This window comes from Mandrillus leucophaeus, unplaced genomic scaffold (assembly GCF_000951045.1).
Source record: "Mandrillus leucophaeus isolate KB7577 unplaced genomic scaffold, Mleu.le_1.0 Scaffold4, whole genome shotgun sequence".
In the NCBI taxonomy this organism is placed as follows: Eukaryota; Metazoa; Chordata; class Mammalia; order Primates; family Cercopithecidae; genus Mandrillus; species Mandrillus leucophaeus.
In genome coordinates this window covers 9315779-9339152 of record NW_012104253.1, presented here as the reverse complement: position 1 = coordinate 9339152, position 23374 = coordinate 9315779, and the positions used below count along the sequence as shown (strand labels likewise).

General features: G+C 48.3%; 1 long non-coding RNA gene across 1 annotated transcript; it reads left to right on the top strand.

Moving 5' to 3' along the window:
* The first annotated feature begins 9465 nt into the window (after nucleotides 1-9465).
* On the top strand, nucleotides 9466-15409 carry LOC105547912. Its single transcript, XR_001007310.1, has 3 exons — nucleotides 9466-9550; nucleotides 12536-12675; nucleotides 13933-15409. It is a non-coding gene; the product is annotated as an uncharacterized LOC105547912 (long non-coding RNA).
* The last annotated feature ends 7965 nt before the right edge of the window (nucleotides 15410-23374 follow it).

Genomic DNA, 23374 nt, shown 5'->3' with positions numbered 1-23374 from the left:
AGTTTGTTTTTTTTTCTTTCCGGGGTGTTTGTTGGTTGGATTGTTTGGTTACAAACCGGCGGTGATGAGGCGGGTCCCGGCCCCCCAGATTGTGATGTCTCAGGAGGCGGTGGGCCAGGTGACGCAACTGGAGGTGGGCCCGCGGCTCTCAGTACCTGGTCTAGGAGGCAACCCCTCCCTCCTGTCCGGAATAAGACGCCCCGTCCGCGGGTTCCGTGTCCCCTGCCCACTCTTGAGAGGCAACCCCCACTTGGAGGGACCAGGACCCGAGTCCTACCCATCCCCGAATCCTGGGAGCTCTACGGGGAGCGTCGAGGGCCTGGGTCGGGGGTTATACTAGTGTAGAGGTAAAGTTGTGGGAGTCTCCAAAGTGGGGGGCTGTGGGGGAAGGGCCTTCTTCGTTGGTTTAGATACCAGGAGCCTTTTCCGGTCCAGTGATGTGACTCCAGCTTCTAGGAAAGAGCAAGAAGCAGGCCAGCTCCTAAGAGCTGGGGTACGCTGTGGGGTCTCCGGCCACTGAGTCTCCAAGTGGCTGTCTCTGGGGTCACTTGAAATTACTGAAAATGCCAGGACAGAACTTCCTGTGGAAATTACTGAAATTACTGAAAATGCCAGGACAGGCCTTCCAGTCCCCTCCTTCCCCACCTCCACTGTTGAACTCTAGAGAATTCCAGGATCTTATCTTGTTTGGGGCCCACCATGTGGTTTACACTCCTTAAAAGTGAGACCCTCCAGTTACCGAATTTGCCCAGGACTGAGGAATTACTTAGGAGCAGGAAGTCCCAGCCCCCTGCTCCCAGCTCAGCGCTTGGTCCCCTTCTGTGACAACTAAGGCCACAAAGACAATGGCTTTAAATATTCAGTGTTCCAAGAGGGGGGAAAAAATGGACAGGGCTCACTGGGCGTTGAAACACATGGGCCTAGGTGCATCACTGCTCTGTTCACAGCAATGAATCTGGGAAACCCCGCTGCTCACTAATTACCCAGTAGCTATGGAGGTCCCCGTGAAGGACAGACCTGTGCCCTTGAGGCAGGGCCCTGAAGGAGGGTGAGTCTACCCTGAAGTCATCCATGGGGCCAGGGGCTTAGGGTAGGCATTAAACAAGGGAAGGAGATTTCTAAAGTGGACTCTAGAAAGGAGAAAGTCAGTTTGGGTTAAGGAACTGTGAATGGGGGTGGAGGGCAGCACAGGTCTCTAAAGGCTGGCCTTGGAGCTGAGCCCAGAAGGAGGAGAGGAACCACCACTGGGACAGCAGTTTAGGCAGGGGAAGGTGGCATCTGTGGAGACAGAAGTGGAGGCCCCATCAGGGGCTCCTGGGTGCTTGGGCTTCAGGCAGAAACTTCCTCCCCGCTGCCTTGATTCTTAATCTTGTGGTCATTTCACACTCCAGGGAGCAGGATCTCTTTCTGCGTCGTGTGGAGCCAGTGTGGTAGTAGCAGCCAGGCTAATTTTGCCCCATCTGTTTTTACACTTCAATTTATTTTCCATAATTGCTGTGGGGTGAAGTTGTGCTGAAAACCATTTTCTTTACAAAGCAAAGAGCTAAGAGAATCGGCGTTGTTCTCCATCATGAGACAGGTCACAGGGAATCTGTCTTTAAGCGACGTGCCCTGTGGATGTTAGCTACGGGGATGGGTCATTTTTCATGATGCAAAGATGACTGATCTTGGGAATGGACAGCCACGTCATTTAGGGAACATTACCCAGGCAGCAACAGCTCCCTGGCAGGGACGGACTATGATCGCCATTGACTGAGCACCAACTCAGAGACAACTTTCAGCCTAAAGAACTTCTTTGCTTTGCAGTAAGGTGGAAAGAATTTTAGGTGTTTTTCAAAAAGCAATAGAAGCCAGTATTGAGCATGAGGCTGGCCTCTAAAAGGTACTTGAATATTCATTGAACTCGTGTGTCAATGTCACCCCTGTCTCCTACAGTGTCTCTGGGCTCCTCAGTGGGTCACAAAAGTCATCTGTGATTGATCTGTGCCCCTCAATCCTGGCTGTACACTTTTTGAGCCAGCAGTGCTGAGCTGCCGCAGGTCCTGGCCACATCCAGTCACTTCCAGACCTTTGCTCAACTGTCCCCCTTGAAACGCCCTTCCCCTGCTCCCTGCACTTCCCCTTTACCTAGCTTACTCCTGCCTAATGATGTGCACCTCAGAGACTTCAACACCACTAGGCCCAGCTGGGTGCCTGTCTTGTACAATTCCCATAATATTAGGTACAATCACATAATATTCCATGAACTCTGCAATTCTGTTTCCCCATAATTGTGTTACTATAATTATGTTTACTTGAAGGTTTTCCCCAATAAATTGTGAAGTACATGAAAACAAGGACTGCTCTGTGTCTGGCACAGGGAGAGGTCTCAACATTAAATGGGTGGGTGAATGAATGACTCTCACTATGTGCCTGAACCCAGAAAGCAGAGGACCAAAGTGAAAACACAATTGACCTTCATGTCCAAGGCCCCAGTACGCTCCTGGAAAGGTGATTAAGAAGTTTGCATATGTGCAGTAGGCAAAGCATCTGCTTTTGGGAACCAGGTACATAACAATCTATGATATGTCCCTTCCTCTAGGTGTGTACAGCCTCCTGGATCTGGAGTTCTGGCTGGGAAAGAAGGGTGTGTGACTTTCAGAAGGAATTAGGTATTTGGCATATTTCGTGAATCAACAGTACTCTTTTTCTTTTGCACTTTTTTGGGGGGAAGGAGAAGTATTCTGCCTGAAGGCTTGGCTTCCTGGGAGTTTCCAGAAACTGGAGATTATAGAAGTTGACCAATCCTGCTAGAATCCTTGTCATTGTTTAAAACTGATTTCTGCTGAGGGAAGGGACTTGAAGTCAGAGAATTGTAGAGAATCCCCGAAATGAACCTTAAAGATCACTAAGTCTAACATCTCTTCCCATGTAAGGGCTTCTAAAACATGGTCCAGACAGGTCCAGATTCCCTGCAACCTGTCTCATGATGGATGGCCAAATGGTCTTCCTGCCTCTGCTTATGGGAGCTGATGAATTCTGGCAGGAAACCCAGGTAGAGGTTTGCATCTCCTCATCCCAGACCCACATTGAGGAAGAATAGGACAGTGAAGATGGCCCCAGTACACCCTCCCAGCCACTTCCAGGAGAGGAGTGTGTTGGGGGCTTTGGCAAGGGGGATGCTGCCTTCTCTGGTCACAGCCTCAAGCCCTCACATGTGTACAACCCTTTAGGGTCTGGACAGCCCTTGGCTAGTGTTCATCTGGTCTTTGAAGTTACTTCATGAGGCCAAGGAGGCAGGGATCAGTTTTAGATGGGGCTTAAAGCTACTAAGTAACCCGCCCAAGATCCCCGAGCAAGGCAAAACCAGTCTTTGTCCTGTAGCTCTTACTGCCTACCCGCATCTCTCCCAAATATGACTGCATAAAGGTTCCTGCTGTGGGCCAGACTGATGCTTAGCAAGTGGTGTTAGTCATATGTTTATGTCGTATTTTTTTAACGTCTTAACTCCTTCAAATCAGAATGCTCACCAGCATATACAAATCTCTAGAAATTTCAAATTAATCCGATTAAGTGATTATAGTGGATCCTAGCTAGACTGACCAATGATTATCCTTCAAATGGACCAAAAACATCTCCTGGGCAGGGGGCTTGCATTATGATGTCACCAGGCTGCACTATATCATAAAGATCCCCTGGAATCATTGGTCACCTAGGGTCTGGCCCCGTGCTAGCACCCAACTGTGAACAAGACCCAGAATCCACCTGTGAGGAGGGAGTCCAGTTCTCTACAGTGTAGCCTGGCTCTGCAGTTTAGCCCTTATGGAAAGGACATCAAGGAGCCTTTGGAGGACTTAAACAGGAATCAGATTGTCCCTTTGGTTGTGGTGTGGAGAAGTGATCAGAGGAGTGAGGCAGGCTGTCAGGTGGCCCTGCTGGCCTTGGTGATATGGGTGTCAGGCAGTGGCAGCCTTTGCCAGAGGGGTGGTCATGAAGATGGATTCTCTAGCTGTTCAGACAGTGGAATCAGCAGTACCTGGCGGCTGGCTGAGGAATTTGGCAACGCCCTGTCCATACGCTTTTGCTTCTAGGACTTCTGTATGTCTGTTACACCCACTATACTGCACACTCCTCAACAATGCCTTGCAAGCAGACCTGTCTAATTCATCTGTGCAACGCCAGAGCCCAGTACCATGCTGAGCACATAGTAGGAGCTCAGTAAATGTTAGTTGCATACATGAATAAACAAATATTTAAACTTCACCAAGCAGTAACTCCTAATGCTTATTGAGTGCCAAGCTCCTCAAGAGAGCCAGGGTCTCATCTGTGCCTTGGGAGTGCTGGCCGTCAGCCTGTCTGCCGAGGTTTTCCTGCTAAACTTTTCTCACCCATTGCCACCTACCTCCAGGAATCCTGTGGGATATAATGCAAAGGCTGGTAGCAGAGAGAGTGCTGAGACGTAGAAAGAATCCAGGCTCAGCTGGGTGTGGTGGCTCATGCCTGTAATCCCAGCACTTTGGGAGGCTGAGGCGGGCAGATCACGAGGTCAAGAGACGGAGACCAGCCTGGCCAACATGGTGAAACCCTGTCTCTACTAAAAATTAAAAAATTAGCTAGATCTGGTCGCGCCTGTAGTCCCAACTACTTGGGAGGCTGAGGCAGAAGAATCACTTGAACCTGGGAGGCAGAGGTTGCAGTGAGCCGAGATTGCGCCACTGTACTCCAGCCTGGCAACAGAGTGAAGACTTTGTCTCAAAAGAGAAGAGAAGAGACAAAAGAGAAGAGAAGAGAAAGAGAAAGAGAAAAAGAAACAGAAAGAAAGAGAAAGAGAAAGAATCCAGGCTCAGGCAAAAGGATAGTGGGTGTGGCGCAGTAGACAGCAGACAGAAGTGGCTACTCACAAGCTGTGTGACCTTGGGCAAGTTCCTAATTTCTTCTGGCCTCTGTGCTCTCGTCTGTAAAATGGGGCCCAGTGTCCCTACCTGGAAGGATTGTGTGAGATCAAAGATGTGCATACAGAGAAGAGATGTTTCAGTGAGGCTCTTTGGTAAGATTCAGATCATTTCCGTGGTACAGAGTGAACAACATTCAGAAGAAAAACTTCCCCTGAACTTGGGAGATTACCTGTAAGTAAAAGATGAATATAGTCTCTGAGATTTTATTAATTTTTTGGGTGTGTGTAGGTGTTGGTGGGTGGTTAAAAGAATCCTGCTTCCCTAAGTAGACAGCACCGGATGCCCCAATTTCCACAAATAAAACCCTTCATTTCTCCCAGGTTTGAACAGTCAAAGGCTGCTTCCCTAGAGACAGTTTTCCTAATTTTTTTTTTTTGCAGACATTAGAACACTATTTAAAGAGTATACATCTCCCAGTGAAGCAAATGATAAACTTTCCCACCTACTAAGTGTGAGATATTGGCAATGTAAAGATGTGAAGAGAGATAGGATACTATGGAGGGAGAGAAAGCACTGTATATGAGGTATTTGCAACAGCATTGCAGATTATATATATATATATGTAATTTTTTAACATTTGGAATCAAAAGCAAACTTTATTGCTGATAGTCCCAGGAAGCTCACGCCTATAATCCCAGCACTTTAGGAGGCCAAGGAGGGTGGATTACCTGAAGTCAGGAGTTTGAGACCAGCCTGGCCAACATGGCGAAACCTCATCTCTACTAAAAATACAAAAATTAGGCAGGCATGGTGGTGAGCACCTGTAATCCTGGCTACTCGGAAGGCTGAGGCAGGAGAATTGCTTGAGCCCAGAAGGCAGAAGTTGCAGAGAGCCAAGATCATGCCACTGCACTCCAGCCTGGGTGACAGAGCAAGACTCCATCTCTAAATAAATAAATAAATAGTAAAGTGTGGCACAGATAAAATCCTTGAGCCAGCGCTTCGAGCTGACATTCCTTGCATGGACAACTCAATTACAACAAATTAGTTGTGCATCTATTAACTTACTGTGCAGCTGACATTGACCAAGAACTCACTGTTTCCCAAGGATTGAGTCAAGCACTTTGTATGTATTATCTCATTTAATGCTCTCAACAACTCTTCCAAGGAGGTACTGTTATCATCCTGATTTTATTGATGAGGAAACTAAGGACAAAAAAGTTTAGTAATGTCCCCAAGGTCACATAAGTCATTAGGTTAGCCAAGAAGGAACTGGAGTCCAGATGTTTTGCAGAAACCAAGTCTGATCTTTCTGCTCTGCAGCAGCAGCCTTTGAGGAGAATAGTTCGAGTTAGAAATTCACTAAGAAATACTTTCAGTCAATTGTTGGTCTTAGGTAAACAAGAACGCAAGGGGCAAGTTTTCCTTGTTAGGCCAGGATCCAAAAGTCTCTCCATTGCCCTCTGCAGAAAGGTTTCTTCTGTGCGAAATGCTGGGGGCATTTCTCCCTCTGACCCCTGAGCATCCCAAACACTGTGGCTATGCTGGAAAAGTATGTATGTTTCCTGCTGTTCAAATTGATTTCAACGTGTAAATTCTAAAACAAAGCAAAAAAAAAAAGAAAAGAAAAAAGAAAAGCCTTTATCCAAGCCAGCAAAAAGTCCAAATCCATCCCTGGTAGCCAATGTCATCCAAAGAGGACCTCCACCAACCCTTCCCTTCCCACAGGGGCATGTTGCTCCTCACATGAAACAGGAGAATCTCATTTCTCCTCCCTTGAAACTGGGCTGTGATGCAAGACAGGTGAGCCCCAGAATTGGGGCTTAGCTCGGGAGGGTTCTTGGCTTCATCTGGGAAAGAATACAAGGGTGAGCTGGTGGTGGTAAACAGAAACTTTTACTGAAGCAGCAGCATACAACAGCAGCAGCAAAGGCATTGCTCCTTGCAGAGCAGGGCTACCCCATGGGCAACGTACCCAGAATAGTAGCTCAGAGGCAGTTCTGCAGTTGCATTTATACTCACTTTTAATTATATTGCAAATTAAGCGGCAATTTATGCAGAAATTTCTAGGAAAAAGGTGGTAACCTCTGGATTGCGGGGTCATTGCCATGGAAGGGGGTGGTAACCTTCAGGTGTTGCCATAGCAATGGTAAACTCACATGGCACACTGGTGGGGTGTCTTATGGGGAAGTGCTTCTGTCCCAACCTGTTTCAGCTACTCCAGTATCTGAGTCCAGTTTGGTCCAGTATCTGAGCCCCACCTTCAGAGTCGAGTCCTGCTTCCTACCTCAGCTGGACTTAATGACTTGCTCGGCTAAGAGAATGTAGTGGATGCAATATTTGGGAGCCCCTGAGGCTGGGTCATAAGAAGCCTTGCAGTGTCTGTCCTAGCCTCTTAGAACACTCGCTCTGGTCACAGGCTTCTTCCATTTAATAAATCCGAGAGTGCCATGCTATGAGGAAGCCCAGTCAGCTGCATATGGGGTGACATAGGTCCCACCAGCCCCCAACTGCTTCAGCCATCTCAGCCCAGGAGCCAAGCAGGTAAGTGAAACAACTACCTCAGACAAGGGCTCATCTTCAGCCCAGCTGAGCTTTTGGCCTGGCTACAGCCCCAGCTGTCACCTGACTGCAACAGCATGAGAGATTCCATACAACAATTTCCCAGCAGAACTCAGTCAACCCCCAAAATCCTTGGAGAAAATTCATTACTTAGTTTTAAGCTGCTCAGCTCTGTTATGCAGTACTAGCTAACTAGAGCACGATCCTTTCCTCTCCATCTCCATGGCGCTCTGGTCCAGGTCATGGTCACCTCTCCCGTAGTTTCCCTCCACCACCACCTGCCTGTTTCCTTGTTCCCTATGGTGGTCTCCAACCTCACTCCCCAGGGTGATCTTAAAATGTCATCGGAGCATGTCACTCCCTGGCCTCCCTCTGCACATCTCATGAAAATCAGCCTCTTTGCCATGTTCACAGTGCTTGAGAAAGTTTGACCCCTCCTCTCATTGGCTCCCCCCTCCTCTTTCAAGCCAGCTATTCCCTTCAGTTCCTCTAAAGAGCTGCTTTATGTGCAAACCATATGACCCAAGAATTTCACTGGTAGTCTGCACTCACCAGAAGTGTAGAAATATCAGCCAGGCATGGTGGCTCATGCCTGTTAATCCCAGCACTTTGGGAGGCCGAGGTGGGTGGATCATTTGAGGTCAGGAGTTCGAGACCAGCCTGGCCAACATGGCAAAACCTCGTCTCTATTAAAAATACAAAAATTAGCTGGGTGTCATGGTGCAGGCCTGTAATCCCAGCTACTTGGGAGGCTGAGGCAGGAGGATCGCTTGAACCTGGGAGGTTGAGGTTGCAGTGAGCCGAGATCACGCCACTGCACTCTAGCCTGGGCGACAGAGCGTGACTCCATCTCAAAAAAAGAAAAAAAAAAAGTGTACAAATATATTCCTTGAAATATGTGTTCAGGAGTATTCATGGCAGTGTTATTCTCCATAACCAACACAGCCCAAAGATCCATCAGGAGGAGGATGGATAAATAATGGAATACAATTTATCAAGAGGAGGAGAGAACAACACGAATGAGTCTCACAACCCTAACATGGGGTGAAAGCAGCCAGATACAAAATAGTGCACAGTGCAGAGTCCTGTTGAAAAAGTGCTCAAAAACACACAATCCGTGATGAGAAAAGTCAGGATAGTGGTTAGCCTTGGAGGGAGGTGAGAAATGGGAAGGAGCTTAAGGAGTGCCTCTGCGGTGCCGGTCATGCTTTGTTTCTCATGTGGATCTGGTTGTACAAGTGTATTATTCTCTAGGGGGTAGTTCGCCAATTGTACATTTTCTGGCTGTATGTTCAATAAAGTGTTTTTTTTTTTTAAAAAAAAAAGTGCTGTCCTATCTCCATCCAAATGACTTTCCTACACATACCTTCGACATTCTTCCACCTGGAATTTACTGCTTTCTCTTAGTCTCCTTCTGGTTGTTTAGATCTAGCTCAGCCGTCCCCTCCTTGGGGAACCCTTCCTCTGTTGCATCAGTTAGCCTTGGCAGTGGGGCAAACATACCTGCAAGCAAAGCACAGTGGCTCAAAGCAGTCTCATTAATTAGCTCTTGATTCTGTGCTTGGCAGTTTGGACGGTTCTTACGCTGCTGGGGAGGATGATGCGGGCCAGTTTTGAGGAAGCAAGGCATGAAGAAAGAGAATCCCGCTTCAGTGCCCATCTGGAAAGCTTCATTCGTGCTGATCCGATTTAGTGCTTCATGAAATTGTGTTTTATAAATGCATAAACAAAGAATTGATAAGATTTGTTCTATAATCCAAGCCAAACACACGTGTCCGTTACTGTGCTGGGAGCTGGGGACAGATTGATGGAGAAGATTAATGCAGGAGGCGGATACGGGTTCATTTGTACATTTTTTATTCCTTTATTTGTGCATTCATTTCACCAACCAACTTTAATGTAGGGCCTACCAAGTGCCAGGCAGCATTCCAAGCCCTGGAATCCAGTGATGAACACGACAGACAAGATTCCTGCCCCCAAGGAGCTGTACCTTATGAGGTCTGGCGATGAAGGAGACAGAAAATAAACAGAGGAAAACATACAACATGCCAGCTGGTGAGAAGTGCTAACAAAAAAAGACACAACTACGTCCGCAGAGTCTGAGATGTATATAGGTATGTAGAGTTCAGTTCTACTGGGGCAGAGGGCAGGAACACTTTCTAAAAATAAGTACCGTGTTTTGCTTTTAGTAGAAGCCTTGTCAGGGGCTTCATATGCATTTTTTCTAACCTGTGCCACCAACCATGAGGTAGACATCATTTTCCTACTTTGTTGATGGGGAAACTGATGTTCAGAGAAATTGAGTCACTTGTCCAAGGTCACACAGCAGGGTGAGGGTGGCCTCACACTGGTGTGTCCCAAAGGGCATCCTCTGTCCAGTGTTGTACTGTTGGTAGAGGTGATGAGGCCTGATGAAGCCAGGAAAGATAAGTGGATGTTTACCTCATGGGCAATGGCCAAGGGAAGTGAAGGGAGCCCGGTGAGCAAAGCTGCTGGGTGTGAAACTGCCTGGTGTGGTCCAGGAGCTCAGTGTAGCCTGGGGCAAGCATGTGAGCTGGAAGGGAAGGGTGGAGGGCCGAATCCAGAGGGAGAGTGGGTTCTTGGTGATGGAGCCACGGCAGGTGCAAGGCTGGGGAGGGACACTTGTAGGCTCCCTTTGAAACTCAGCCATCTAGAGCCCATTTTCCCGTAGGCCTCCAGCTCCTGAGCTGCGGGAAGAAGGCTGTATGGTGTTCAGAGCACAGGCTCTTCAGTCAGACGGCACAGCCTGGGTACGTGGTGGGCTTAGCAATTTGCACTTGTGAGATACAATGAGATTTCTCAGCAAATTCTGCGTCTCGGCTTTGGCTTCGTCTGTGTTTGAGTCTCCATCTCATGCAGCTAGCTTATCATAGATCAGTACATTCACATTATTTATTTGATCCTTTACAAAAACAACAGCCCGGGTTCAAATCCCAGCTCCACCACTTCCTCCCTGTGAGGCTCTGGGGATGCAACACATCCACTTGGTACCTCTTGTAAAATGAAGATGGCAGTGACTTTTATTATTTATTTATTTATTTTTAGACAGAGTCTCACTCTGTCACTCCGGCTGGAGTACCATGGTATGATCTCAGCTCACTGCAACCTCCACCACCCAAGTTCAAGTAATTCTCATGTCTCAGCCTCCTGAGTAGCTGGGATCACAGGCATGTGCTACCACACCCGGCTAATTTTTTGTATTTTTAGTAGCGACAGGGTTTCGCCATGTTGGCTAGGCTGGTCTCGAACTCCTGTCCTTAAGCAATCTGCTCGCCTCAGCCTCCCAAAGTGCTGGGATTACAGGCATGAGCCACCACACCCAGATAGCAGTGATTTTTCATGAAGTAATATATACATGATGTCAAGAATTTCCTGGCACAGAGTAGGCACGCAGCAAGGATCATGCACTGTCCTTGGGGGCATCTGACCAGACCCTGCAGGCCAGTGTCACTCCCAGGCAAGTGCAAGCATTTTCTGAAGGCAACATCGCTAGTGAAGGCAGGACCCTGGAGAGGGCAGGATCCCCGGTGAAGGCAGGTCCTGAGGTTTCCAGTAAACTCAGTGCCTTCTATTCAGTGGGCAGCTGCTGGCCCAGATGGAGCCGGGGGGATTCTTGAGCTTGGTTCACAAAGAGAGGAGGGTACTGCATGATATTGGGAGCCAACCACATTTTTTTTGTACAGCTCATTTCACCAATGAAAAGGCACTGGCAACATCTCCTATGCTGATTAGCCACAGCCTCCGGTGCCAATTTAGCAAAGCCATGATTGACCAGATCCGAGACTCACTGCCCTGTGGATCTGCTTGCTAATTATATTACTTCAAGCACCCGTCCCCAGGATGTACCTACCAGCACACTCATGTACATCAAGCAGTGTGGACAGAGGTGTAGTTCTGAAGACAGTCACCGATACGCGGCAAATACCTATTGTGAGATCCATCACCTGCTGGGTGGGTCTGCTCCCTCTACCGCTCCCCTCCCTCCTGCGCCTGGATTGAGGAACTGGCCTCTTGCTAATTAGTCTGATCCCCTTCAGTTGGTCACAAGCCCTGTGGAGGTGGGAAGGAGGCAGGGCTGGGAAGGAGGCAGGGCTGGGAAGGCAGTGAGGAAGGACGGGATGAGACTGCAGGGACAGCAGGAGACTCAGTCTGGAGTTCGGGCTGCCCTAATTCGCTGCGTGGCCTTGGAAGCCCCTTCCCCTTTTGAGAATGGGCTCATCTCTTTTCTAAAGAAGACATTCCATGGCAGAGATGGTGTCATGGAGGTGTCACCTGGGAGGCTGCAGGCCTGCCCTAGGGCCCAGTCATTCTGGAAGAAGCCCTTGCGGGCTAGGAGATGGCAGGCTCTGCGTCTGGCCTTTTGGCTGCCCTCTGTCTGCCACTGCCCAGAGGTCAGAATCCTGGGTGCTCTGGCACAGGCATCCACTCTCACCAAGACAGAGAGGATGGAGCCCCTTCCTTCAGGGCCTTGAGGCCTCACCACAGGCATTGCAGTCTGGGGACTATTGAACCAGACTGACTCTGGTCCTAGAGGGTGACTGTGGACATCCAGCCTCCCTGAACCTGAGTTCTCATCAATGGGATGGAAAGATCGATATGCCTGTCCTAGATTTCTCAAAGGGCCAGTGCGGAGCTCAGTTGAGAGGCGCATGTGCAGGACAGCTTGGGCAGCAATAGGCGGGGGGTGTGGGGAGCTGCCTGAGCCAGGCAGATGCTTAGGAGGAAGGGGTCAAGGGGAAGCTGTTGGGAGTGGGGAGAGACCCTTGAGATGCACATGGAAGGAACCCAGGGCTGAGCCAGCAGAGGAAAGAGGGTGGGAGGGTAGCCAGGTGGGAGGGCAGGAGGAGCCAAGATATGGAGGCTAAAAGCAGCGCAGTGGGCTTGGGGGATGCTCAGGGCACCCGCTACCTAGAGAGGTTCCAGTTAGTCCTCTGCCTAAGAAGTGCCCCCATTGTTCCAGGACTCCTTCCCTCCTTTTGTCCTGCCCTCTTTCCTCCCTTCCTCCCTATTTCTCCCTCTGCCCTCCCTGTCTTCTTTTTCTTTTTTTTTCCTTCTCTCCTTCCTGCTTCCTTCACCAGTAGTTACTGGTACCCACTATGTAGCAGCCACTGTGCTTGGCACGGACGGACACACATCAGCCCCCGCCCGCATGGTGGAACAGGGATATGGGAGAGAAAGACAACAAGCCACTCAGTGTACAAATAGTCAACTACAGTGGGTAAGTGCCCTGGAGAGAAAGTTCAGGGAGTGGTGAGAATATCTCACAGGGAAACTGTTCTCTGTATGGGGTGTGGGTGGGGCAGGGTGGTAGACTGTTTCCAAAGACATGGCCTCAGTAACTCCTCTCGGCCAAGGTAGGGTTCCTTTCTTCACCTCTTGATTCTGAGCTTGGCCATGACTTGCTCTGGCCAATGGACATTAGCAAACATGGCAGAGGCAGAGGCTTAAAAAGTGCTCGTGCATTCAGACTTTTGCCCTCTTTTGTGGCACTTGGAACTCTGAGACATTGATGGGACATTGATGGGAGGAACCCAAGCTAGCCTCCTCGAGAGGCCACACGGAGGAGAACCAAGCTGCCCCTAGCAACAGGACACTAACTGGCACACACATGAGGCCATCCTAGATTATCTAGCCCAGCCAACGCAGAGGCGTGAGTCCGTGTCTTCCTCCCTGACAGCATCAGTGAATCTTAGGGAAAGAGCACTGGCAGAAGCTCTGCAGCCGAGAGGGTTGGGCCTCCACTCAAACATCCAGCTTCTCTTTGTTTTCACAACTTGCAATGTTGCATGCACTGAAGTTTGCTTGGTTGCTGAAAATGCACACAGTCATGAAATCGCTCATTAGGGTATATCATGTCAGTGGAATTTGTGGTTAAGGGAGGGATCATCGTCTTCCCAGAGGCTTTAGATGGGCTTTAGCTCCAGAAAAATCTGTAACCCCTGCCTTCACCTGACCCACAGCCACAGCCCTGTACAAATGGACAGGTTCTGCTTGCCCTGGGATCTCTCTGCTGGGAGGATCCCGGGCCCTGTGAAGTGATGGAGGTCAGCCACTCAGTAGCAAAGGCTGGCTCCTCCCACACACCAGTGCCTGATTTGGGGAGGAAGGGAATGCAGACCTTCTGAGAAAGGGTGACCTTTGCAGCTAGGCCATGTGGCCAGACTTTGGTAACACCTCTCTATTAAAATTGATGTTCCTCCTAATCAGCAGTGATGGGGAGATTGTTTCTTAAATGCTGCTAAATGCAGTGCCGGGTACCAGGCGAGAAGGCAGGGGTCTCGCTAATTCTCCTCCGTGATGTTCTCCAGCCGGAAAGGAATTCTGGCAGCCCCTACCTGTGAGAAGGGCTTGTTTCCCGAGGTGGGTTGACAAGCATCTGGAAACTAAGATTCTCTGCACATTGCCTGTAATTTCCCTTTGATTTTATATGTCCTCCAGCCCTCAGAACCATTATTATTATTATTTTTAAGAAAAGCAAAGATTAAATCCTCATACCTCTCTGGCAGAGTGGAGGTGACCACATTCCAGCATCTGGTGCCCTGTTTGCCCCAAACATGACTTCAAGTGAATCCACATAATACTCTTCCAGAGGGAAAGCAGAACCATCTTCACGGCTTAGGGAGCAAGAAACAGCGAGGAGTTCCACAGGAGGCCCACGCGGAGGGATGCGGCACCCCCGGTGGGCTCTAGGGGACGCTCGCTTGGAACGTGCATCACCCAGAGCTGTGTCTGCCACCATGACTTCAGAGCAGCACAGACCTGAGGTGGATCCAGCAATGCCCACAACTTTCCAACAATTTGATTTTTCCAAGGCTCAGTTTCCACGTGGAAAATGGACTGGCTCTGAGTATTAAATGAGAATGAATGTCCATATGTCTCACTCCTTTCTTCATGAAAGGAAGACACCTCTGGGACTCAGACAAACATCCAATAGCATCTAGTCTTTATTCAGTCCTAACTGCATGACAATACAACTAGTGTAACAGTCATCAACATAAGGGATGCTCTCAGTATTGCTCGATGCCCTGTGCGCTATCACCAACAGCAACTGCTGTTCATCTATGCCACGGTATGCATCAAATCTACACCACTCCTGCAAGGTATCACTGTCTCCATTTCACAGATGAGAAAACTGAGCGCCCAGAAGGAGAGAGTGTAGATGTGTTGGTATTTTCCTGCCCAACGTTGATTCCCATTCCTTCTGATTATGGTACCCTGACTTCTTTTGGGGGAATTGCCTCTTCCCTGTGATAGGCTGACTGGTGGGATTATCAGTCAAGGTGCCCACCTCCTTTAGCTGTCCCCATCTCTCTCAGTCTCTGGAGTTTCTATTTCAAGCATAAGGACAGAAGCATTAGAAATGACTGAAGTTGATTTGCCCCAGGAGGGGCGTGGGGTCGTGTCCTGAGAAGATGCTCTTGTGGGACCCTGCTTCTTGGACTCCTTGGATCCCAGCCCCAAACCCACCCCCAGACAGCCTTATTCTGCCTTCAGAGTCTGGTCCTTTGCTTTCCTTTAAATTCCAAGACCCTCTTGGGCCTGCCCTTTCCCATGCAGGTTACAGCCAGATTGGTTTCTGTTGCTTGCATCCCTCAAACTCTGCCTGACACAAGAAGTGACTCCTCCAGGGTCATCCAGCCCAAGAGTGGCATAGTCAGAGGAAGCCCTCTGTCACCAGGCGCCCAAGCCAGTGCTCTCTCCATCATGCCACGTGGCTGGCCTTGAGGTGGTCCTGACATAGGGAGAGCTTTCTGAGATGGGGGCGAGAAAGCAGATTACCATCAAAGACCTGGTGATGGAAAGACACATGGCATGGCCTCATGGTCATGGAGCCCACATGGAGGTCAACGTGCTGGAGGAGAGCTTTGAAGGCATCCATGGAAGCAGATGACGGGAGCCTGAAAGCCATGTGTGGCCACACACCTGCTTCTGACATAATTAATGAGACACCTTTATTGTTCCTGTCAGTGAGCTTCTTTGCTATCCAAGCCCTCAGTTCATCATATATTTTTTAAAGCAAAAATGGAGGCCTTCCTGAAATAGGCTCCCTCATTTTGCTGCAGTACCGACCTTCTATGAGGGTGAGTTGACACCATCTCAGGACGATGCACTAGACCCCCAGTGATTGATGGCACGAGAGACAGCAGTGTTTACTTTTTTTTTTTTACTGACGCCTTGAAAAGTAAGGGCCCCTGTCAGACTACTGAGCAAGTAGTTAGCCTTGGAACTTTACTAACGGCAACCATAATTTCATGACTTATTTCACCGTGCCATCTTGTATGATTCTAGTCTGTATGATTTCCTCACTTTTCAGAGGTGGAATCTGAGCCTCAGAGGCTAAGTAACTTGTTTAAGGTCACACAGCTCGTAAACAGAGACAGAGATAAGATCCCTGAGGTTACTGAAGTTATTGAAGGAATAGCTTGCTCCTTTGCCATGCCCTCCCCTCCTCCCTGGTACCTGCCAGAATTCTCATCTGCACCCTGGATTGCTCTGGGAGTCACTGGCTGCCCATCTTCCTTGGGGCCGGCTCCTCTAGGTTGCTGCCAGGACAGGGCAGTGACTGGGGCTTCAAACACCAGCAGGGCCCTTCAGCTTGGCTCAGGGTCCTGCCTCCTGCCAACGTGCCTTTGCTTTGTTCTCATGACCAAAGTGAGAGCTGTCCTTGGCACACTGTTTACAGCTGTGCCTCTCTGGTCAAGATCCAGGAGTAGAGGGTTGATGCCCATCCCTACCATGGCACAGCTTCAGCTAATGTGAGCCAGAGCTCATGAGCCCGCGACTCCTCTCCCTGCCGGTCTCTAGAGATCATGAGCCCACGACTCTTCTCTCCGCTGGACTCTGGAGCTTGTAAGCCTCTGGCTCTGCTCCCTGCTGGTCTCTGGAGCCCATGAGCCCATGGCCCTCCTCCCTGCTGGTCTCTGCTCTTCTCCCTGCTGATCTCTGTTCTTCTCTCTTCTGGTCCCTGGAGCTCATGAGCCCATGGCTCTTCTCCCTGCTGGTCTCTAGAGTTCATGAGCCCACAGCCCTCCTCCCTGCTGGTCTCTGGAGCCCATAAGCCCGTAGCTCTTCTCCCTGCTGGTCTCTGCTCTTCTCCTTTTTGCTGGAGCTCTTTTTCCCTGGAGCTCATGAGCCCATGGCTCTTCTCCCTGCTGGTCGCTAGAGCCCCCTTTCTTTCCCCACATGTCTCTCCAGGACGCCTCTTTCTATTTGTCCAGAGAATATTCCAAGACTCGCCTTTGCTTGTCTCTGGGACAGCAATCCATACAGAAGTCTGAGTCGTGGTAGGTGCAAACCCGTGGAATTCTCTTTGCCCCCGCCCCCCCCACCAACCCTGCTGTGGCCACTTTCACACCCTCTGTCAGAATGTGCCTCTCCAGCAGCATAGGGCAGCCAGGCAACCCTTAATGGTAATAGCTGTAACTGCAGCCAATTTCCAATAATTGGTGGCCTTTGCCAGGGAATTCCTGCCTGTCACAGTAACTCCTTCTTGCTGCCTTTGATCTCTACCAGTCTCTGTGAGACACAAAATACTGTTGTCATCTTCAATTACTCCAAGGGACAGAGTGGCCTTGACCTTGCCACCGACGTCCCCAGCCCACGGGGTAGTGGCAGCCATGAGGGAGGCTGGGCCGTGGACAAGGGGAGTCCCCAGGCCCATTCGTGGGGCTGGTGCTTCTGGAAACCCCACTGCTGCTATGTGTGAAGATGGGCCCCCCAGTTGAGGGTGTGGAGAGCGTGCTGGCAGATACTAAGAAGCACAGGCTGTGCGGGTTGCCGGATGCCTCCTTTGTGCCCAGCACACCTCTTCGCTGATCCTCTCAGCAACTCCTCTGTCAGGACATGTTATTATCTCCATTGTACGAAGGAGGAAACTGAGGCTCAGAGGCAGTCACACGGCAGGTGAAAGGCATGGCCAGTGCGTGGCGGGGGCCGTTCAGCCCCGGGTGCTGGGCTCAGGTTCAGAGCTTTTTCCATGTTGCACAGCTCCCCAGGTCTGTGGCTGAGACGCATGCTCCACCTTCCCTACAGGCTCTGAGTTCCTTGAGGACAGAAACTGGGTGTCCTTCAGATCCACCCCTCCCAGGGCTGCCAGTACAGGGCTGGGTGTGGTGTAAATGCTCAGCCGACCCTTGTCAAGCCCAGGGATCAGTTCCTTGGTCCTCTTCTTTTATCAGATACACTTACTCCTTGGTTATCTCATCTTAGCTCGGGGCTTTATTTCCCCACCTATACACTGATAACTCCCACATTTACATCTTCCCATAGACAACTGCCAGTGTGATATCTAGCAGGTGTCTCAAATTCAACTTGTCCCAAGCTGGCCTCCTTATTTTCTCTCCAAAACCAGCTCTTCTACAATTTTCCTGATCTTCGTGTTTGGATTCTGTAACTTTGCCGTTACTCTGGCTAAAATCTGTGGGGTCATTCTTGTCTCCTTCATTTCTCGGGTATCCTACCTTCAATCCATCAGGACATCTTGTCAGTTTAACCTAAAAAAATCTATAATCCAACTAGTTCTTCCTGCCTTCACTGCCACCATCAGCTCTTACTGGGATCACTGCCATGGCTTCCTGACCTGTCTGCCTACATCCATCCCTGCTCCCCTGCTGTGGTTACGCTCAGCCCAGCATCTGGATGCATCCTGTTAACCACTAAGGTGATGATGCTTCTCTGCCTCAGCCCTCCTGTGACCCCTCCTCTCTCCCATGGGGAGACTCACTGAGACCACTGACGTAGTGCCTGTCATTCACGAAAGGGGACTGCTATGGTGAGTAGAATGATAAAGGTCATAGCATGGTCATGGAAACACGGAGCAGAGGGGATTCATTCCAACCAGAGGAAGGAGAGGGCTTCCAGAAGGAGGCGTCATTGGTGCTAAGCTTTGAACCCTGAGTCTATCTATTATGTTGTCTAGAGACGTGGAGATAGTAGTGCCTGTAACGCTGCACACTGGCGAGGTGTCCACCGAGGGCTGATTCCAGCAGACAGTCTGCCGCAGCTCTCTGTGCTCCTGTGTCCGGCACTGGGCAGGTTCTCCAGGTTGCCCAGGGCTCAGCATCCTCATTGCAGAAGCAGATATTCCAGCGGGCTCAACAGCGAGCAACTGTGCACACGACAAAGCCCCTTGAGAGTGACACAAGGGCTGTTACCATTATTATTTATTTAATATAATATAACAATAAATTCCTGCACCTGCTTCTTTCTCATCCATTGGTGTGAGCTCAAAGGATGCAGATTTTTTTTTAAACAGACTTTTGCTCTAATTGCCCAAGCTGGAGTGCAGTGGTGCTATCTTGGCTCACTACAACCTCTGCCTCCCAGGTTCAAGCAATTCTCTTGCCTCAGCCTCCTGAGTAGCTGGGATTACAGGCACACGCCACCACGTCTGGCTAATTTTTTGTATTTTTAGTAGAAACGGGTTTCACCATGTTAGCTAGGCTGGTCTTGAACTCCTGACCTCAGGTGATCTGCCTGCCTTGGCATCCCAAATTGCTGGGATTACAGATGTGAGCCACAGTGCCTGGCCAGATCATGTTTAATATTAGCCAGAACTAAGGAAGGTCCCCATTCAACTGCAAAAAGTCCAAGACCAGCGGAGTTGAGCTTCACTCCTCCTCCACTTTCTGGAATCTGGTCCCATGCGTGCTACATGGACGATCTCACTTCTTTTTCATGTAGTCCTGCAAGGTAGGTACTACTGTCACCACTTTACAGACTGGGTAGTGAAGCCACCTTCTCACAGTGCCACAGCCAGTGAAGGGCAGAGCCAAGACAGGAACCAGATCTATCTGTCACCAAAGTGCTGTGCTCTTAGCCACTACACTGAGCTGCAGCCTGGGAGACTTGCAGAGCCACGGGGAATGGATCTTTCTTTCTAGGCTCATTCACAAACTACCTCTCAGTTTCTAGGCAGGAGCGACCTGAAGTGCTTGCTCCGTGGGCTTGTCCTGCCTTGCCCCCACGCAATGCAGGTTGAGGTGCGCTGGGCACACACCCAGAGACCTTTGTACTGCAGTTTGAAAAGTTATTTAACGAGAAACTTTTTGTACTTCTCTTGTCCTCTTGCCAGAGGCTTCTGTATACATAACTCGGCAAACTGCTGTGCTATTTGCTCATGGAAGTCAAGTTGATTTTTAGTCTCTCTTCCTTCTATGTAGATCCCTCTAAATAGTTCTATGGCCGTTTCCTTTTTTATAATTATATATCTTTATAACTATGTCTTCCTTTATTTATAGGTGTATGTAGGTGCTATTCTTTCTCCTTTATTTAAGCATTTCAACAGGAGGCCAGGATCTGAAGCCAAAAAATGAGAATTATCTGGGTCTTTTTGTTTTTTTGTTTTTTAATTTTTATGGGTACATAGTAGGTGTATATGTTTGTGGAGTACATAAGATATATGGATACAGAGAATTGCCTGTTTATTCATCTAAGACCTAGAAAATAATTCACAGAGAGCAGGTCAGGTTCAATGTGAAGCTTCCACAAAGTCAAATTCCTGATGCAGAAACATGTGGGAAGAATCAAAGTTCTGGCCCTGAGCCTCATCAGCTCTGAGCCTTCACCCTCCTCCCCTCCTGTGCAGGGGGTGGAAACCACGTGGGCTTTGGCATCAGAAGGACGGGGACTAAAATTCCAGCTCTGCCAGTGTCCTTGGGCATGTTCCTAAACTGCCCTGATGATGTTTACCTGGCAAGATCTTGGGAGGATTGGTGTCATAAAGCTCACAAAGGTCCTAGCACAGAGGCCAACACACAGATGGTGCTCAACTCTCTTTGTGGTCTGTGTCTTGAATCCCACAATTTTAGGTGTGTGGGCAGAGCTGGACAAAGGCACAATGCCATGCTGATCTGGCCAGTCTGTTTCCTGCCTGGGGCGTGTTCTCTTGCAGCAAGGCCCTGGAGAGGACTCCAGGAAGAGACACACTGAGAAAGTGAGCTTTTATGGACCACACTAGCTCACACCCAATTATTATCATGATGAAGTGGTTTTCCCAAGGGATGGTATGAAAGATTGTAGATTTTGCAGGTTCTATGCTTTGGTTTTTTTTCCTTCCACCAACTTAATGATGGGTCACTTTGCCAGTGACCTGTCATTCACCAGCCCCACCTTGGTAAACAGGGGCAGGATGTGACTTTTGAGTCAGTTTCTCCACATGCTGGAAACATTGTGAGCGGGGATGAGGGAGAGGGCACAGATTGGTTTGTTCAATCAACAAATATTTATTGAGCTCCTGATAAGAGGCAGACACTGTGTTAGCACCAGGGATGTGGAAATGAACAGGTGCCTGCCCTCATGGAGTTTACATTCTCTTATGGAGGCTGCATAAGCAAATAAAATGTCAGGTAGCAGTAAGTGCATGAAGACATGTAAGGCAGGGCAGGAGGATGGAGAGAAATGAAGGGAAGAGGTGGTGCTGTTTTAGATAGAGTGGTTAGGAAGGGGCTCTCTGAAGAAGTGACATTTGAACAAGGACTTGAATGAGGATGTTACCTATGTGAGGAAGAGCAAATGTAAAGACACTGAGGTGGTGTATTAGTCAGCTATTGCTATAATGATGCTGCATAACAAACATCCTATGACTCAGTGGCTGAAAACAATTATTTGTTCTTGATGATGCTTCTGCACATCAGCTAGTGAGTGGCTGATGAAGGATGGGCTCAGCTGAGCTTGGCTGCAAGCTGCATATCTGTGTCTCTCATCCTCTTTGGATCAGCAGGCTAGGGAGGGTGTGTTCTCAGGCTGGTGGCAGCAAAGGGATAGGACAAACAGAAAGAAGTGATTCACTTTAGGGCCTCACTTGGAACTGACACACTGTAAGTCTACTCATATTTTACTGACCAAGACATAGCACAAGGCCAAGCTTAACATCCATGGAGCTGAGAAGTATACTGTACCTCTAGTAGTAGGAATGGCAAAGTTATATGGCAGAGGGCATGGACAGAGAGATGGGTGAAGAATTGGGAACATCAGTGCTGTCTGTTACAGGTGGGAACTAGCTTTGTGGGCTGAAGCATCGGCAACAAGGTCAGGATGGCCAATGTGGAGTGAAAGAGGCGGAGAAGGGAGAAGATGAGGTCAGGACCTGGATGGCAGCCACTTCATAAATGTCCTTGATAAGAATTTGGACTTATTCTAAGTGTAATGGGAAGCCACTGGAGGCTGGTTTTTTTCCTTTGGTTTTAATTGGCATATATCACATACTGTAAAGCACACAAATATTAGTTAAATATACAGCTCAATGATAAGTTTTTAGAAAGTGAAAAGTTAGTTTTGACTTTTTTTTAGCTTTATATAAATGGAATTAAACCGTACATATTCCTTTGTGCCTGTTTTCTTTTGATCAACTCTGTGTCTGTGAGATTCATCGATGTCCTTACCTGGAGCAGCTATATCCTCTCCTGTCACTGTATGGTATTCATTATATGACTATATCTCGATTTATTGATCTTTTCTATTGTTGATGGACGTTTGAGGAGTAGTTGCCAGTTTTGGGCTATGAAGAATAATCCTGCTAAGAATATTTTGTTTGTGTTTTCTGCTGCATAGATATAAACACTTCTGTTTGGTATATATGGAGGAGTGTGTATGTACCTGTTCATAGGGTATATGTACGGTCAGCTTTAGTAAATATGGCCAATAAATGTCATTATATATATTAATATAGAAAACAATATATTAATATATTACATAATACATAACAATATCTATTACCGTGTGTTATATAGGTGTATAAAAATATAAAACAAGTTTCTTCTCCTACTGTATGGCTTACCTTTTGACTCTTAAAAGTGTCATTTTGTGGAGGCAGGGCATGGTGGCTCACACCTGTAATCCCAGCACTTTGGGAGGCTGAGGTAGGAGGATTGCTTGAGGCTAGGAATTCGAGACCAGCCCTGGCAACATAGCAAGACCCTGTCTCTACAAAAGAAGTTGAAAATTAACTAGGTGTGGTGCTATGCAATTATAGTCCCAGCTACTTGGAAGCTGAGGTGTGAGGAATCACTTGAGCTTGGGAGTTTGAGGCTGCACTGAGCTCTGATCACACCACTGCACTGTAGCCCGAGTGAGACCCTGTCTCAAAAAAAAAAAAAAAAAAAAAAAAGTGTCATTCAGTGGATGGAGGTTCTTGGTTTTAATGTAATTAAATTTCTCAACTTTTCCTTTATGGCTAAGGCCTTTTGTATGCAGTTAAATAAATCTTTACCTATACAAAGATCATAAATATAATTTCCTATGTTTTCCTCTAGAAACTTTATTATTTTATTTTCAACATTTAAGGACTTGTATAGAGAATGTTTAATGAACCAATACAGATCAATAAGAAAAGCAATGGAGAGTTGTTGGTCAAAGGCACAAAGTTTCAGATAGAATGAGTTTTGAGATCTATTGTATAGCAGAGTGACTATAGCCAATAATAATGTGTGTGTGTGTGTATATATATATATATTTTTTTTTTTTTTCTTTTTTTTCTTTTTTTAGATGGAGTCTTGCTCTGTCACCCAGGCTGGAGGGCAGTGGCACAATCTCGCGTCACTGCAAGCTCTGCCTCCCGGGTTCATGTCATTCTCCTGCCTCAGCATTCCGAGTAGCTGAGACTACAGGTGCCCACCACCACGCCCGGCTAATTTGTTGTATTTTTAGTAGAGACGGGGTTTCACCGTGTTAGCCAGGATGGTCTCGATCTCTGGACCCTGTGATCCGCCCACCTCGGCCTCGCAAAGTGCTGGGATTACAGGCATGAGCCACCGCGCCAGGCCAATGATGTATATTTTAAAATAACTAAGAAAGTGAATGTCCAATGTCTCACAAAAAATAGTGAGGTGTTATATATGCTGATTAACTTAATTTATGTATTCCCCATTGTATATACATACATTGCATCCCATAAAAAATGTACAATTAGGCTGGGCATG